Source organism: Callithrix jacchus, chromosome 3 (genome assembly GCF_049354715.1).
Source record: "Callithrix jacchus isolate 240 chromosome 3, calJac240_pri, whole genome shotgun sequence".
NCBI classification, from domain to species: domain Eukaryota; kingdom Metazoa; phylum Chordata; class Mammalia; order Primates; family Cebidae; genus Callithrix; species Callithrix jacchus.
This window is the reverse complement of record NC_133504.1, coordinates 73,274,502-73,291,882: the sequence shown is the minus strand read 5'-3', so window position 1 is coordinate 73,291,882 and position 17,381 is coordinate 73,274,502. Positions and strand designations below refer to the sequence as shown.

At 36.6% G+C, this 17,381-nt stretch overlaps 2 long non-coding RNA genes across 11 annotated transcripts in view; one reads left to right on the top strand and one right to left on the bottom strand.

The window, feature by feature from the left end:
* The window catches only part of LOC118152206 (uncharacterized), a 289,509-nt gene extending 272,624 nt beyond the window's left edge, over positions 1–16,885 (bottom strand). For all 9 annotated transcript variants that reach the window (XR_013533401.1, XR_013533402.1, XR_013533399.1 and 6 more), the window contains exon 1: positions 16,731–16,885. This is a non-coding gene — a long non-coding RNA (uncharacterized LOC118152206). The remainder of the gene's footprint in view (positions 1–16,730) is intronic.
* A 142-nt stretch (positions 16,886–17,027) lies between these two features.
* Positions 17,028–17,381, top strand: part of LOC118152207 (uncharacterized) — a 177,952-nt gene continuing 177,598 nt past the window's right edge. For both annotated transcript variants that reach the window (XR_013533397.1, XR_004740661.3), the window contains exon 1: positions 17,028–17,249. This is a non-coding gene — a long non-coding RNA (uncharacterized LOC118152207). The remainder of the gene's footprint in view (positions 17,250–17,381) is intronic.

Genomic DNA, 17,381 nt, shown 5'->3' with positions numbered 1-17,381 from the left:
ACAAGAATCTCTGCCTGGTAAACCAGAGAATTCTTTTGGAACTTATCCAAGTCCACCAAGGCAGTACCTCTACAAGTCTGCCAGAACACAGTGTTGTTGGGTTTGGAGTGCCCCCTAATGTGGATATGGCTTAGATCATAATACCCAAGACCCTGTGAATACCTGGAAAACCTTCCCAAAAAAGATGAGTAGAAAAAAGCCCAGACTGCAAAGACTACAATGAATATCTAACTCTTCAATGTCCAATCACCCATGAACATCCACAAACATCAAGACCATCCAGGAAAACATGAATTCACAAAATAAACTAAATAAATCATCATGAACTAATTATGGAGAAACAGAGATATGTGACCTTTCAGACAGAGTATTCAAAATAGTTTTGAGAAAACTCAAAGAAATTTAAGATAACACAAAGAAATGTTCAGAATTCTATCAGATAAATTTGATAAACAGATTAAAATAATTTAAAATAAAGCAGAAATTCTGAAGTTGAAAAATGCAAGTAACATATTGAAAAATTCATGATTCTTTTAATAGCAGAATTGATCAAATAGAAGAAAACATCTTGAAGACATGCTATGTGAAAATACAGAGTTAGAGGAGACAAAAGAAAAAAGAATTAAAAAATGGAGATGCCTATAAGATTTAGGTAATAGCCTCAAAAGGGTCTTAAAGGAAATGGAGAGAAAGAGATCAGGGAAGAAAGATTATTCAAAGGGATAATAACAAAGAACATTCCAAACCTCGGGGGATATATCAATATACAAATATAAGAAGGTTATAGAACCACCAAGTTGATTTAACCCATAGACTACTTCACAATGCTTCATAATCAAACTCACAAAGATCAAGGGTAAAGATCTTTGAGATACAGTAGTGCTCCAATATCTGACAGCAGACTTCTCAATGGAAACCTTACAGACCAGGAGAGAATGGCATAACATACGAAGGGCTGAGGAAAAAAAAACCATTTTACCCTAGAATAGAATATCCAGTGAAAATATCCTTCAGACAAGAGGGATAAATAAAGCTGTTCTAAGACAAACAAAAGCTGAGAGATTTTATCATCACCAGACCTGTCCTAAAAGAAATGCTAAATGGAGTAGTTTAGACAGAAATGAAAGAATGGTAATGGGCAATAAGAAATCATCCGAAGGCACAAAACACACTGATAATAGTAAGTACCCAGCAAAACACAGCATACTGTAACACTGTAATTGTGGTGTGAAAACTACTCATCTTAAGTAGAAAGACTTGAACCCATCAAAAATAACAACTAAAACAAATTTTCATGTCATAAACAGTATAATACGATATAAATAGAATACATTAAAAGCTAAAAGGCAGGAGGATGAAGTTAAGGTGTTATTATTTTTCTGTGGCTTATTTGTTTATGCAATCAGTTTGTCTTTATTCAAAATAACGCGTTAAAGATAGCATTTGGAAGCCTCACAGTAACATCAATTCTAAAAACTTACAACAGATACAGGAAAAGTATAATGCAAGAATTTAAATCATACTAACAGAGAAAATCACCTTTACTAAAAGGGAGACAGAAATGAAGGAGACAAGAGAGAGAAAACCACAAAACAACTAGAAAACAAATTTAAAAAAATGGCAGGAGTAAGTCTTTACTATCAATGATAGCACTGAATGTAAATGGATTAAACTCTAATCAAAAGAGATGGAGTGGCTAAATGATTAAAAAAATATGCAATTATGTGTTGTATACAAAAAATACACAACCTATAAAGGTATACATAGACTGATAATAAAGAGATGGAAAAAGATATTTCATGCCAACTGAAATAAAAAAAGAGCAGGAATAGCTATGCTTATATCAGACAAAATAGATTTCAAGACATAAATTGTAGGAAGAGACAAAGATCATTACATATGATAAATGGATCAATTCAGCAAAAGAATATAACAAATGTTAACATATGTGGACATAACACTGGAGCACCCAGATATATAAAGCAAATATTATTACAGTTAAAGAGAGAGAAAGATCTTTGTACAATAATACCTGGAGACTTCAACACCATGCTTTTAGCATTAGACAGATCTTCCAGAAAGAAAATCAACAAACATTGGACTTAATCTGCACTATAGACTAAGTGGATTTAATAGATAATTACAGGTCCTTCTCTCTAACCGCTGCAGAATACATGTTCTTCTCCTCAGCACATGGCTCATTCTCAAGGATATGCTATATTACAAAACAAGTAATAAAACATTCAAAAAAGTAAACTAATACCAAGCAAGCATCTTCTCTGACCACAATGGAATAAAACTAGAAATCAAAAGAGGAATTTGGGAAACTATACAAACACATGAAAATTAAACAATATGCTTCTGGGTGACCAGTTGGTCAATGAAGAAATTAAGAAAAAACTGAAAAATTTTTTGAAACAAATGATAATGGAAGCACAATATACCAAAACCTTTGGGTTACATCAAAGGCAGCACTAAGAGGGAAGTTTATAGTTACAAGGACGTACATCAAAAAAGAAAAAAAACTTCAAATAAATAACCTCATGATGCATCTTAAAGAACTAGAAAAGCAAGAGCAAACCAAACCCAAAATTAATAGGTGAAAAGAAATAATAAAGATCAGAGCAGAAGTACATGAAATTTTGAAAAGGAAAACAATAAAAAAATCTAGGAAATGACAAGTTGTTCTTTAAAAAGATACAAAATTGACAAACCTTAAGCCTAACAAGAAAAGAGAGAAGATTCAAATAAAGCAGAATAAAGAATAAAGCAGAAATTCTAAAGTTGAAAAACGCAAGTAACATATTGAAAAATTCATAAATCAGAGATGAAAAGGGAGACATTTACAAATGAAACCACAGAAGTTCAAAAGATCATTAGGGGCTACTATGAGCAACTATATGTCAATAAATTGAAAAATCTAGCAGAAAAGAATAAATTTCTAGAAACATGCAACCTACCAATATTGAACTACAAAGAAATCTAAAAACTGCACAAACTAATCTGTTTGATTGAAATCATGTACCATTAAAGAAAAGCCCGGGACCCAATGGATTCACTGCTAAAATTCTACCAAACATCTAAATAATAATAAATAAAAATTTTACTGATATAATTTTGAGAAGTAGATAAGGAAATAGTTCCAAATTCATTCTAGAAGGCTCATATTACATTGATACCTAAAATGGACAAAGGCACATCTAAAAATGAAAAGTGAAGTAAAATATGACTGATAAATATTGATGCAAGGCCAGGCGCGGTGGCTCAAGCCTATAATCCCAGTACTTTGGGAGGCCGAGGCGGGTGGATCACGAGGTCAAGAGATCGAAACCATCCTGGTCAACAAGGTGAAACCTCGTCTCTACTAAAAATACAAAAATTAGCTGGGCATGGTGGCATGCGCCCATAGTCCCAGCTACTCAGGAGGCTGAGGCAGGAGAATTGCTTGAACCCAGGAGGTGGAGGCTGTGGTGAACCGAGATTGCGCCATTGCACTCCACCTGGGTAACAAGAGCGAAACTCCATCTCAAAAAAAAAAAATTTTGATGCAAAAAAGGCTCAACAAAATATTAGCAAACCAAATTCAACAATATGTTAAAAAGATTATTAATCACTACCAAGTAGCATTCATCCCAGGGATAAATTCAACATATGCAAATCAATAATTCAACATATGCAAATCAATCAATGTGATACATAATATCAACAGAAAGGAGGACAAAAACCATATGATCATTTCAATTGATGCTGAAAAAGCATTTGATAAAATTCAACATCACTTCATAATCATAAACCTCAGAAAACTGCATATAGAAGGAACATACCTCAACATAATAAAATCCATATATGACAGACCCAAAGCTAGTATCAGATTGAATGGGGAAAAACTGAAAGCCTTTCTTCCTAGATATGGACACGACAAGGATGCCCACTGTCACCCCTGTTATTCAACATAGTATTGCAAGTCTTAGGTAGAGCAATCAGAAGAGAGAAAGAAATAAAGGGAATAAAAACTGGAAAGGAAAAAGTCAAATTACCCTTGTTTGCAGATGGTATGATTGTATGTTTGGAAAAACCTACAGCCAGAAAACTGTTAGAACTGATAAACAAGTTCATTAAAGTTACAGGATACAAAATCAACATACAAACATCTGAAGCATTTGTCTATGCCCACAGTGAATGATCTTAAAAAGAAATAAAGAAAATAATCTTATTTAAAACAGCTAAATAAGCTAACAGATAAAATTATCTAGGAATTAACTTAACCAAGGAATTGAAAGATCTCTACAATGTTAACTGTAAAACACTGATGCAAACAGTTGAAGAGAACTCAAAAAATGAAAAAATATGTCACGTTTATAGATAGAAATAATTAATGTTGAATTAAAATGTCCATTCTACGGATTCAATGCAATCCCTATTAAATACCAATGATATTCTTCATAGAAATAGAAAATCCTAAAATTGATATGAAACCACAAAACTATCCTGAGCAAAATGAACAAAATTGGACAAATCACATTACCTGACTTCAAATTATACTATAGAGCTATAGTAACCAAAACAGGAAGGTATGGGCAGGCATAGAAACAGACACATGGATCAATAATGGAACAGAATAGAGAACCCAGAAACAAGTCCACACACATACAGTGAACTCATTTTCAATAAAGGTACCAAGAACATACATTGAGAAAAGACAGTCTCTTCAATAAATGGTGCTGGGAAAACTGGATATCCATATGCAGAAGAATGAAACTAGACCCCCATCTCTTACCACATACAAAAATCAAATCAAGAAAGATTAAAATCTTAAATGTAAGATCTCAAACTATAAAAATACTACAATGAAACACTGGGGAAACTCTCCAGAACATTGGAGTGGGCAAATATTTTTTAAGTAATACCCCACAAGCATAGGCAATCAAAGTAAAAATGGACAAAAAGGATCACATCAAGTTAAAAATATTCTGCCCAGCAAAGGCGATACCTGTACTCCCATGTTTATGGCAGTGCTATTCATAATAACAAAGAATTGGAAGGAATATAAGCGTTCATCAAGGGATAAATGGGTAAACACAATGTGATACATACACACAATGGAGTATTATTCAGCTATTAAAAAAGAATGAGATCTTGTCATTGCAAGACATGGGCAGAACTGGAGATCATTATGTTAAGTGAAATAAGCCAGGCACAGAAAGACAAACTTCACATATTCTCACTTGTTTGTTGGAGCTAAAACTTAAAATGATTGAATGCATGAAGATAGAGAATAGAAGGAAAGTTCACAGATGCTGGGAAGGGTAGTGGGGGGGGGGTGGAGACTAGAGATGGTTACTGTTAAGTATGAATTAGAACTAATATTTGATAGCACTACAGACTTATTATAGTCAATAATGATTTAATTATACACATAAAAATAACTAAGAGAGTGTAATTGGATTGTTTCTAACACAAAGGATAAATTCTTCAGGTAATGAATACCACATTTATCCTGATGTGATTATTACACATTTTATGCCTGTATCAAATTATCTCAAGTACTCCATAAATATATACCCCTATTATGTACCCACACAAATTAAAAAAATATATATTATCAATAATATAAAAAATGTAAAACATTTAATTATGTTGCATTAATTAGATATTGGAATTAAATACATAATTAAACTATGTTGTTAAAATTAATTTCATCTGTTTCAACTTTTTAAAATATGGCTACTAAACAGATATATATGCAGCTTATATTTAGTTCTACTGGATAGAAGCTGACATACAACCATTAGGATTACCTATTTACAAAATATTATCACTTGACATCTCTTTATACTAATTCCATTTATAATATTGAAAGAGCTAGAATGAAGACTGGGCTATTGCATCTGAATGTGCACAGCACAGCCGGCGCAACTGTTACCAGCCGTTCTAAATTAAGGAATGTTAGAAACAGAACACCAAAGTCATCAAGCCAACCCCATGGACTGGATATTGCCCACTGGCATCCAGAACCGATGAGAACCATCTTTAATATATCCTTTACATTGTATGGGTTGAAAGGTTAGACTGTAAATTTTCCAGACTCCTTGGCCACTAGCCTTATGAATATGATTGAGGTTCTCTGCCAATGAGATCCAAACGTGATTTCTGGAAGGCAGAAGGAAGGCAGAAGCCATTCCCTTTCCTGTGTCAGTGGTTCTTGAGGACATCATACTCTAGGTTTTACTCTCTAGTTACTGGTTTTTGGAGTGGTGGCAGCCATTAAATTGATCACCATTTTCCATTGTTTCCTGATCTCTGGGTGGCAACTGTAGTGCTATTACTTTGACACCTAGTGACAGCCCTGTCATCTCTAGCCTTTCCAAAAATTTTACAAGCATCTAATAATCTGTATAAAGAACTTCTTTGTTAAAATGCCTATAAGTGTTTCTACTTCCTATACTAAACTGCAACATTTCTCATTTTTAGATGAGGAAAATAAATTTGTAGAGTTGATTCAGGCCAGAAAGAGTCTATGGCAGGAATTGGAGCAGAATTAGGTTCCTCATAATGTTGATTCTGGCTTCCGTATCTTCAAGAAAATATAGAATTATATTTACCTACTCAGCATGTATCTGGAAGCCCCTAAAGGTTTCAGAAGGGAAAAAGACATAACTAAAATTATTCTTTAGAAAATGTAATGTCACAGAGCATCTATTAACAGGTAGAGATTAGCAACTTTAAGAACAGATAAGAGACAATTTTAATAGTTCAGACAAATTATAGGAAGGACTTAAACTTAGGCGAAGAAATGTGATTCAAAAGGAAGCACTGGAGTTGAGTGAAATGTAATAAAAATTTACGGAAGTTGGGAAATATGACCCATGGGGGAAAGGGCCAACAGTGAGCCTAAGTTTCCAGGATTCCTATTTGTTCATATGGCAGGCAGGTCAGCAAGAGAAAAAGGAACAATAATATTTTTAAATTCAGGAGTGGCAGACATGCTTAATTGTTGAGGATGGTTGAATGTGGGATTCATATGGACTATCTAGATAGTGATTCTTGGCAGGAGCTGAGAGAGAACACAGATAACAGAAGAACTGATACTGAGGATCATAAGAAATTCTGAAGAGCAGGTGAAGAGAGAAAATGAGAATATGACCAAAACTAAAATCTTAGTTTCTTATCCATATTTTGGAATCTAAGTAAAGTAAAAAAAAAAATTGTAAGATCAGATAATGAAAACTGGCATAATGAATTGTTAAAGGTAGACGAGGTGAAAGAAAAGTATTTAATAAAGTTAGATCATTTGAAGAAACAAAGGAAAGAGGACTCAGGAACACTAATGAGTTTGGCAATAAGGTGAATTTCTTTTGAATTCTGATAACTGAAGCACAAATCGAAAGGTTAAATAAAAACAAGAATGAATGATGACCAGATATATTAATTTCAGACATTTCTGAGTTTAGGTATTTTAATAGCTATAACTTTATGGATAGCACCTATAATGTCCATTGTACATCTTGTCATAATTACCTGTATCTCATAAAAACACAATTCTTTCTATTTCTTCACAAATTTCATCCTACGGTCACAGTGTTAAAGTTTATATGCTTCAAACTTCAACTGCAGTCAAGCCTCCATAAAGGGAAGACAAAGAGAGCTGGCATATTTTTTGAAATGTCATGTAAGCCAATAGATTTGATTTTTGAATGCTAAAATAATTTATCACTACTAACAATTTTCTAGGCTGACTGATTGAAATTTCAGTCTCTTTTCTTAAAAAAAAGTACAACCATATGGCATCTAAAGAGTAGTCATGTGGGAAAAGAAAAAATGTCCAAATATTTTAATGTTTCTGCCTGAGGGGATATTTTGTTTGTTTGTATGCTTGTGATGTTTCTTTTGGGTGAGGTGAGGTGGGGAAGGAGCAGTAATAAAAAAGAGATAAATAACATAGGATTAATAAAACGTTTCTTTCCCATTGTGCCAGCTGGTGATACAACTTTAAGTTTAGATGACATCATATTGTCATACCATATTTATTCTCACTGATTGCCTTGGGAAAAGCTGCTACCTATCAAAGGTTTAAATTACACTTGTATTCAGATGTATTTCTCTTGGAAAAAATGCAAGAAACAAAGACTAAAATTACAGCATCCATTTTTAGACAAAAATACCTGGATTAGGTCATGACCAATATTTTTTAAGTTGGAAATGATAAGCACATACTTTCATATGTTTCTATTTATAGAATTGGTAAACATGATTAATTTATTTAATAGTTACACATTTCAAAAATTTGTTCATGAGACATAAATTATTAAAATAAAATGTAAGCTGATATCATACTTTTAAAAATTAAGCATTTATAGTTGCATACCTTAAGGCACATAAAGAATACTTGAATTTTCTTTTTTTTTTTTAAGACAGAGTTTCTGATTCAACCAGCCTGAAGTGCAATACTGCTATCACAGTGCACTGCAGCTTCAACCTCCCAGGCTCAGATGATCCTCCCACCTCAGCCTCCTTAGTAGCTTGGACCACAGGTACATACCACAGCTAATTTTTGCACTATATATAGAGATGAGCCTTCACCAAGTTGCCCAGGCTAGTCTCAAACTCATGGGCTTGTGTCATCTGCCCACCTTGTCTTCCGAGAGTTCTGGGATTACAGGCATGAGCCATTATACTTGAATAATCATAAAAATGTAGAATCTACCTTTTAAATATCTAAAGATATTAATGTTTTCATTATGATTAACCAGGTTTTAAAATTTTTATTATGCCAGATAAGTTACAGAAAGAATTTATTTTTATTTTGAAATTATTTTTATTTTTTTAATTTTTAATTCAGAATTTTTTTCTTTCCAACTTTTATTTTAGGTTCAGAGGTTCTCATAAAAACATAATTCTTTCAGGGGATGCAGATTTGTTACATGGGTAAATTGTATGTCATGGGGATTTGGTGTACAGATTATTTCATCACCCTGGTACTAAGCATAGTACCCAATAGGTAGTGTTTTGATCCTCACACTCCTCTCACTCTCTACCCTTGACTAAGTCCTACTGTCTACTGTTCCCTTCTTTGTGACCATGTGTACTCAGTTTTTACCTCCCACTTATACTGAGAACATGCGGTATTTGGCTTTCTGTTCCTATGTTAATTGCTTCGGATAATGGCCTTCAGCTTCATCCATGTTGCTGCAAAAGACATGATTTTGATCTTTTGTATGGCTGCACAGTATTCCATGGTGTGTATGTGTACATTTTCTTTATCCAATCTACAATTGGAGGGCATCAACACTGATTCTATGTCTCTGTTATTGTGAATAGGGCTGTAATGAATACACATGTGCATGTATCTTTATGGTAGAATAATTTATATTCCTTTGGGTAAATGCTCAATAATAAAATTGCAAGGGTCAAATGGTAGTTTTGTTTTAAGTCTTTGAGAAATCTCCATACTGCCTTCCACAATGGCTGAATTAATTTACATTCCCACCAATAGCATATAAGCATTCCCATTTCTCTACAACCTTGCCAGCGTGGGTTATTTTATAGCTTTTTAGTAATAGCCATTCAGACTGGTGTCTGATAATATCTCATTATGGTTTTGATTTGCATTTCTCTAATAATGAGTGATGTTGAGCATTTTTTCATATGTTTATTGGCCATATTAATGTCCTCTTTTCAGAAGTGACTATTCATGGCCTCTGTCCCCTTTTAATGGGGTTGTTTGGTTTTTGCTTGTCAATTTGTTTAAGTTACTTACAGATGCTGGATATTAAAACTTCGTTAAATGCATAGTTCACAAATATTTTATTTTCTCTCATTCTGTACATTGTCTGTTTACTCTGTTGACAGTTTATTTTGCTGTGCAAGAAGCTCTTTAGTTTAATTATTTCCTACCTGTTGATTTTTTTGTCAAAATTGCTTTTGGAGACTTCATCATAAAATCCTTGCCAGGACTGATGTCCAGAATGGTATTTCCTAGGTTATCTTCTAGGGTATTTATAGTTTTAGTTTTTCAACTTAAATCTTTCATAAATCTTGAGTTGGTTTTTATATATAGTGGAAGGAAGGGATCTAGTTTTAATCTTCTACATATGGCTAAACAACTGTGCAGCACCATTTATTGAATAGGGAGCCCTTTCCCCATTGCTTGATAATATAGGCTTTGTCAGAGATCAGATGGTTGTAGGTGTGTGTTTTATTTCTGGGTTATCTAACCTGTTTCATTGGTCTATGTGTCTGTTTTTGTACCAGTACCATCCTGTTTTGGTTACTGTAACTCTATGATATTGTTTGAAGTTTTGTAACACAATGCCTTCAGCTTTGTTCTTTTGGCTTAGGATTGGCTTGGTGACCCAGGCTTTTTATTGGCTCCCTATAAATTTTAAAATAGTTTTTTTCTAGTTCTGTGAAGAATGTCATTGGTGGTTTGATATAAATAGCATGGAATATGTAAATTGCTTTGGTCAGTATGGTCATTCTAATGATAGTGATTTCTCCTATATAGGAGCATAAAATATTTTTCCATTTATTTGTGTCATCTCTGATTTTTTCAGCAGTGTTTTGTAACTCTCATTGTAGAGATATTTCACTTCCCTGGTTATCTGTGTTCCTAAGAATTTAGTTCATTTTTTGTCTATTGTAAATGGGACTGCATTCTCGATTTGGCTCTCAGCTTGAACATTATGGGTGTATAGAAACGTTATTAATTTTGTACAATGATTTTGTATCCTGAAATTTGATGATGTTGTTTATCAGATTTGGAAGTCTTTGGGCAGAGACCGTAGGGTTTTCTAGGTATAGAATTATATTGTCTGTGAAGAGAGATAATTTGGTTTCCTTTCTTCATATATTTGCACACCTTTTATTTCTTTTTCTTTTCTTTTCCTTTTTTTTTTTTTTTTTTTTTTGCCTGATTGCTCTGGCTAGGACTTCCAGGACTATGTTTAAAAAGGGTGATGACAGTGGGTATCTTTGTCTTGTTCTAGTTCTTAAGGGGAATGCTTCCCACTTTTGCCCGTTTAGTATAATGTTTGCCACAGACAGCTCCTATCATTTTGAAGCATGTTCCTTTGATGCCTAGTTTGTTGAAAGTTTTTAACATAATGGGATGTCGTATTTTATTGAAAGTTTTTAACATAGATATTAGATTTTACTGAAAGCCTTTTCTGTATCTATTGAGATGATTGTGTGTAGGGTTTTTTTTAATTATATTTATTTGATGAACCATATTTACTGACTTGCATAGTCAAATCAACCTTGTATCCCAAGAATAAAGCCTACTTGATTATGGTGGATTATCTATTTGATGTACTCCTGGATTCAGTATTTTATTGAAGACTTTTACATCTATGTTCATCAAGGATATTGGTCTGAATTTTTCTCCTTTAGTTATGTCTCTGCTAGGTTTTGGTATCCGAAGGACACTGGCCTCATAGTGAGTTAAGGAGTAGTCCCTCCTCAATTTTTAAAAATAGTTTCTGTAGGAGTGGTATCACCTCTTCTTTAAATGTCTAGTAGAATTTGGATGTGAATCCTTTTGGTCCAGGGCTTCTTCTTGTTGGTAGATATCTTATTAGTAATTCAATTTTGGAACTTGTTATTTGTCTTTTCAGGGTTTATATTTCTTCCTGGTTCAATCTTGGGAGGTTGTGTTTCCAGAAAATTATCCATTTCTTCTAGATATTCTAGTTTGTGCGCATAGAGGTATTCATAGTCTCTGAAGGTGTTTTGTATTTCTGTGAGGTCAGCAGTAATGTCCTCTTTGTCATTTCTGATTGTGTTTATTTGGGTCTTCTCTCTTTTTTAAATTAGTTTAGCTAGTGGTCTATCAACTTTTAGTTCCATTGATCTTTTGTATGCTTTCTTGCATCTCAATTTTATTCAGTTCAGCTCTTCTACTAGCTTTTGGGTTGGTTTTTTTTCCCCCCAATTTCCTCTAGGTATGATGTTAGGTTGTTAATTTGAGATCTTTCTAATTTTTTGATTTGCGAGTTTGGTACATTAAACTTTTCTCTTAACACTGCTTTAGCTGTGTCCCAGAGATTTGGGTATGTTGTATCATTGTTTCCATTAGTTTCAAAGAATTCCTTGACTTCTGCCTTAATATTGTTTGCCCAAAAGTCATTCAGAAGCAGATTATTAAATTTCCATCTAATCATATAGTTTTTTGACATCTTGGTATTGGTTTCTATTTTTATTACACTGTGGTCTGAGACGGTGGTTGGCATAATTTTGTTTTTATTGAATTTGCTGATATTTGCTTCATAGCTGAGCATGTGCTCAGTTTTAGAGTCTCCCATGTGTGGATGACAAGAGTGTATATTCTGTTGTTTTGGGTGGAGTGTTCTGTAGATATCTGTTAAGATCATTTGGTCAAGTGTTGAGTTAGATCCCAAATATCCTTGTTAGTTTTCTAATTCAGTGATCGGTCTGATACTATTAGTGGGATGTTGAAGTCTCCCACTATTATTTTGTGGTTTTCTAAGTCTCCTTATATGTCTCTAAGAACTTGTTTTATAAATTGGGGAACTCCAGTGCTGGGTGCATATATATTTAAGACAGTTAAGTCTTCTTGTTGAAGTGAAAAATTCATTATAATGTAATGCCCTTTTTGTCTTTTCTTATCACTGTTAGTTTATATAATGGTTTAAAACAAAAAAGAGAGGGGATGCTATTGGTTTAAAGTTTGAACAGTCTCTTCTTGATAGACCTTTCTTCACCTATTTATGTTGAGCCTATGAATGCGATTGCATGTGTGATGGGTCTTTTGAAGACAGTGTATCATTGGGTTTTACTTCCTTTTTTTTTTTTTTTTTTTGAGACGGAGTTTCGCTCTTGTTACCCAGGCTGGAGTGCAATGGCGTGATCTTGGCTCACCGCAACCTCCGCCTCCTGGGTTCAGGCAATTCTCCTGCCTCAGCCTACCGAGTAGCTGGGATTACAGGCATGCGCCACCATGCGCAGCTAATTTTCTGTATTTGTAGTAGAGACGGGGTTTCACCATGTTGACCAGGATGATCTCGATCTCTTAACCTTGTGATGTACCCGCCTCGGCCTCCCAAAGTGCTGGGATTACCGGCTTGAGCCACCGTGCCCGGCCTGCTTCTTTTTTTTTTAATTGCATTTTAGGTTTTGGGGTACATGTGCAGAACATGCAAGATAGTTGCATAGGTACACACATGGCAGTGCGATTTGCTGCCTTCCTACCCCTCACTTATATCTGGCATTTCTCCCCATGCTATCTCTCCCCAGCTCCCCACCCCCCACTGTCCCTCCCCTATTCCCCCAAACAGACACCAGTGTGTAGTGCTCCCCTCCTTGTGTCCATGTGTTCTCATTGTTCAAAACCCACCTATGAGTGAGAACATGCGGTATTTCATTTTCTGTTCTCGTGTCAGTTTGCTGAGAATGATGTTCTCCAGGTTCATCCAAGTCCCTATGAAGGACACGAACTCATCGTTTTTGATGGCTACATAATATTCCATGGTGTATATGTGCCACATTTTCCCAGTCCAGTCTATCATCGATGGGCATTTGAGTTGGTTCCAGGTCTTTGCTATTGTAAACAGTGCTGCAATGAACATTCGTGTGCATGTGTCCTTATAGTAGAACAATTTACAGTCCTTTGGATATATACCCAGTAATGGGATTGCTGGGTCAAATGGAATTTCTATTTCTAGGTCCTTGAGGAATCGCCACACTGTCTTCCACAATGGTTGAACTAATTTACACTCCCACCAGCAGTGTAAAAGTGTTCCTATTTCTCCACATCCTTTCCAGCATCTGTTGTCTCCAGATTTTTTAATGATCACCATTCTAACCGGCGTGAGATGGTATCTCAATGTGGTTTTGATTTGCATTTCTCTAATGACCAGCGATGATGAGTATTATTTCATATGTTTGTTGGCCTCATGTGTGTCTTTTGTAAAGTATCTGTTCATATCCTTTGCCCACTTATGAATAAGCTTGTTTGTTTTTTTCTTGTAAATCTGTTTGAGTTCTTTGTAAATTCTGGATATCAGCCCTTGGTCAGATGGCTAAACTGCAAAAATGTTTTCCCATTCTGTTGGTTGCCAATTCACTCTAGTGACTGTTTCTTTTGCCATGCAGAAGCTGTGGAGTTTGATTAGGTCCCATTCGTCTATTGTGGCTTTTGTTGCCAATGCTTTTGGTATTTTGGTCATGAAGTCCTTGCCTACTCCTATGTCCTGAATGGTTTTGCCTAGATTTTCTTCTAGGGTTTTTATGGTGTTAGGTCTTATGTTTAAGTCTTTAATCCATCTGGAGTTAATTTTAGTGTAAGGTGTCAGGAAGGGGTCTAGTTTCTGCTTTCTGCACATAGCTAGCCAGTATTCCCAACACCATTTATTAAACAGGGAATCCTTTCCCCATTGCTTGTTTCTGTCAGGTTTATCAAAGATTGTGTGGTTGTAGATATGCTGTGTTGCCTCCGATGCCTCTGTTCTGTTCCATTGGTGTATATCTGTTTTGGTTCCAGTACCATGCTGTTTTGATTACTGTAGCCTTGTAGTATAGTTTGAAGTCTGGTAGTGTGATGCCTCCCGCTGTGTTCTTTTTGCTTAGAATTGACTTGGCTATGCGGGCTCTCGTTTGGTTCCATATGAAGTTTAAGGCAGTTTTTTCCAGTTCTGTGAAGAAGGTCATTGGTAGCTTGATGCGGATAGCATTGAATCTGTAAATTACTTTGGGCAGTATGGCCATTTTCATGATATTGATTCTTCCTAATCATAAATGTGGAATGTTTCTCCATCTGTTTGTGTCCTCTCTTTTTTTGTTGAGCAGTGGTTTCTAGTTCTTCTTGAAGAGGTCCTTTACGTTTCTTGTTAGTTGTATTCCTAGGTATTTTATTCTCTTTGTAGCAATTGTGAATGGCAGTTCGTTCTTGATTTGGCTCTCTTTAAGTCTGTTATTGGTGTATAGGAATGCTTGTAATTTTTGCACATTGATTTTGTATCTTGAGACTTTGCTGAAGTTGCTTATCAGTTTCAGGAGATTTTGAGCTGAGATGATGGGGTCTTCTAGATATACTATCATGTCACCTGCTAATAGTGACAATTTGGCTTCCTCCTTTCCTATTGGTTTTGCTTCTTAATCCAAATTTCCACTCTTTGTTTTTTGAGTGGGGCATTTAGACTGTTTACACTCAAAGTGAATATTGATATGTGTGGATTTGATCCTATCCTTATGTTGTGGCTGGCTGTTATGTAGACTTGTGTAGCTGCTCTCTATTGTCAGTGGTGTATGCACTGAAGTGTTGTTTTTGCGGAGGTCAGGAACAGTCTCTCATTTCCCTTGAAGACCTCTTGCATGACAGGTCTGATGGTAACAGATTTTCCTAGCATTTGCTTGCCTAAAAGGATTTTATTTCTCCTTTGCTTATGCAGCTTAGTTTGGCTGTATACGAAATTAGTGGTTGGGATTTCTTTTATTTAAAAATGCTTAATATAGCCCCCAAACCCTTCTGGCTTGCAGGTTTTCTGCTGAGAGGTCTACTGTTAGGCTGATGGGTTTCCCTTGTAGTAACCTGCCCCTTCTCTCTAGCTGCCTTCAATATTTTTTCTCTCATGATGGCCTTGGAGAATCTGATGGCTGTGTGTCTTGAGGATGGTTGCCTTCACAGGGGTTCTCTGAATTTAAATGTTGACCTCTTTAGTAAGATTAGGGAAATTTCATGGACAATATCCTCACATATGTTTTCTAAGTTGTTTTCTCTCTTTTGCTTTCTTTCAGGGATACCAATGAGTTGTACATTTGATTTCTTTATGGAATTTCATATTTCTCAGAGGTTTTGTTCAATTTTTAAGAATTCTTTTTTTTTTTTTTTTGTCTGAGTTCATTCAAAGCATCAGTCTTTCAACTCTGAGATTCTTTCCACAGCTTGATCGATTCTAATGAAAATACTTCTGGTTGCATTATGAAATTCTTGTAGTAAGTTTCTCAGCCTTATCAGTTCAGTTTGGTTATTTCTTGTAATGGTATTTCATCCTTTAGCTCTTAAATCATTTTACTGGATTCCTTAGATTCCTTGTCCATCCCTGTGTCGAGCTGTGGCTAGATTTCTCAATGAGGGCAAAGGTGAGAGAAGTGAGAACCATCATCACTGAGGTCGGTGGGCACCCCTTCTGCAGGTGGATGGTGAGCTGTGTGGTAAGGGTTTTGTTCTTGACTGGGGTGTGATCTCTTGGTTCTAAAAAAGAGGCCGCTCAGGATGGAAAGGTGATTGAAATCCCTGCGGTCTGACGCACTCCCCACGTTGCCCAGGCCTTCACAACCCTTAATTGGAACCTCAGGGAAAGCGACTGACAACTGGCCACAGGACCCAGAGATGCCAGGAGAGACTCACCAAAAGAAAGGGTGAAGTGCAGTGCAGGAAACCGCCTTCCAGCACACAGGGCACAGGTATCCCAACATACACACGCACCCACATATGCACACGGAGAGAAGGAGAGAGAGCGGGAAAGAAGAGAGAAATAAGGGAAAGACATACACATGCGCGCATGCACACACACACACACACACACACACACACACACACACACACAGCAGTGGCACAATAACACCCGCCGCCTCCCCGCCCCCGCCCCGGCAGCTTCTGAAGCTGTGGGGTTCTACTCTCCATTACTACAACCCTCGGGTGAGAGAGCAGCCCACAGGCACACAGGCAGACATGTCCTCGAGATGACAAGGGCACGACATTTGGGGAGACTCACCTGTATTCCGACAGTGCAGGCCTGAGGCTGGGATTCTGCGCTGCTTCCCCGGAGATCGGCCTCAGCTTTCAAACTCCTGGTCGACCCTCCGCGAATTCTGGCCTTCAGAGACTATACTGTGACGTCCTGGCGAGGAGTGGTCTGAGCCCCCACCTGACGCACCGATACACAGGGCTCCTCCTTTGCCCAGTCTCAGGAACCTATCCCCGGGCAACTGTGGCCGTCTCTATGACCTCAGGAATAACGCCTCACGCATGCGCATTGGCTAGTCGACTGGCGCCTGGCTCCGGAAAGGCTGCGACTCCTTTAAAAAATGGCGGCGGGGACTGCCGCCTCAGTGAAAGTGGCTGGCTTGGGGAGGCCTGGGGAAGGGACGTGGGCAAGACCCAGGTCAAACCCATAAGACTCCTGTTCTCAGGACCTCATTGAATGGTCTTCTGCTGCGGCTCCCGCTCCTGGCGGAGGAGGAGCTTCAGGGCGCCGGATGTGTTGTCCGGAGTCCTCTTCGGATCCCACCAGGTAAGCAAAAATGAGATTACAATGTAGAGAGGCGGGAAGGGCCTCAGTGGGGCACAGAAAGATTTCACTGGTCTCAAGGCGCGTTGTCTGGTGAAAATTCACTGAGCCATGAGTCCACGGCCTCCCTCCTCT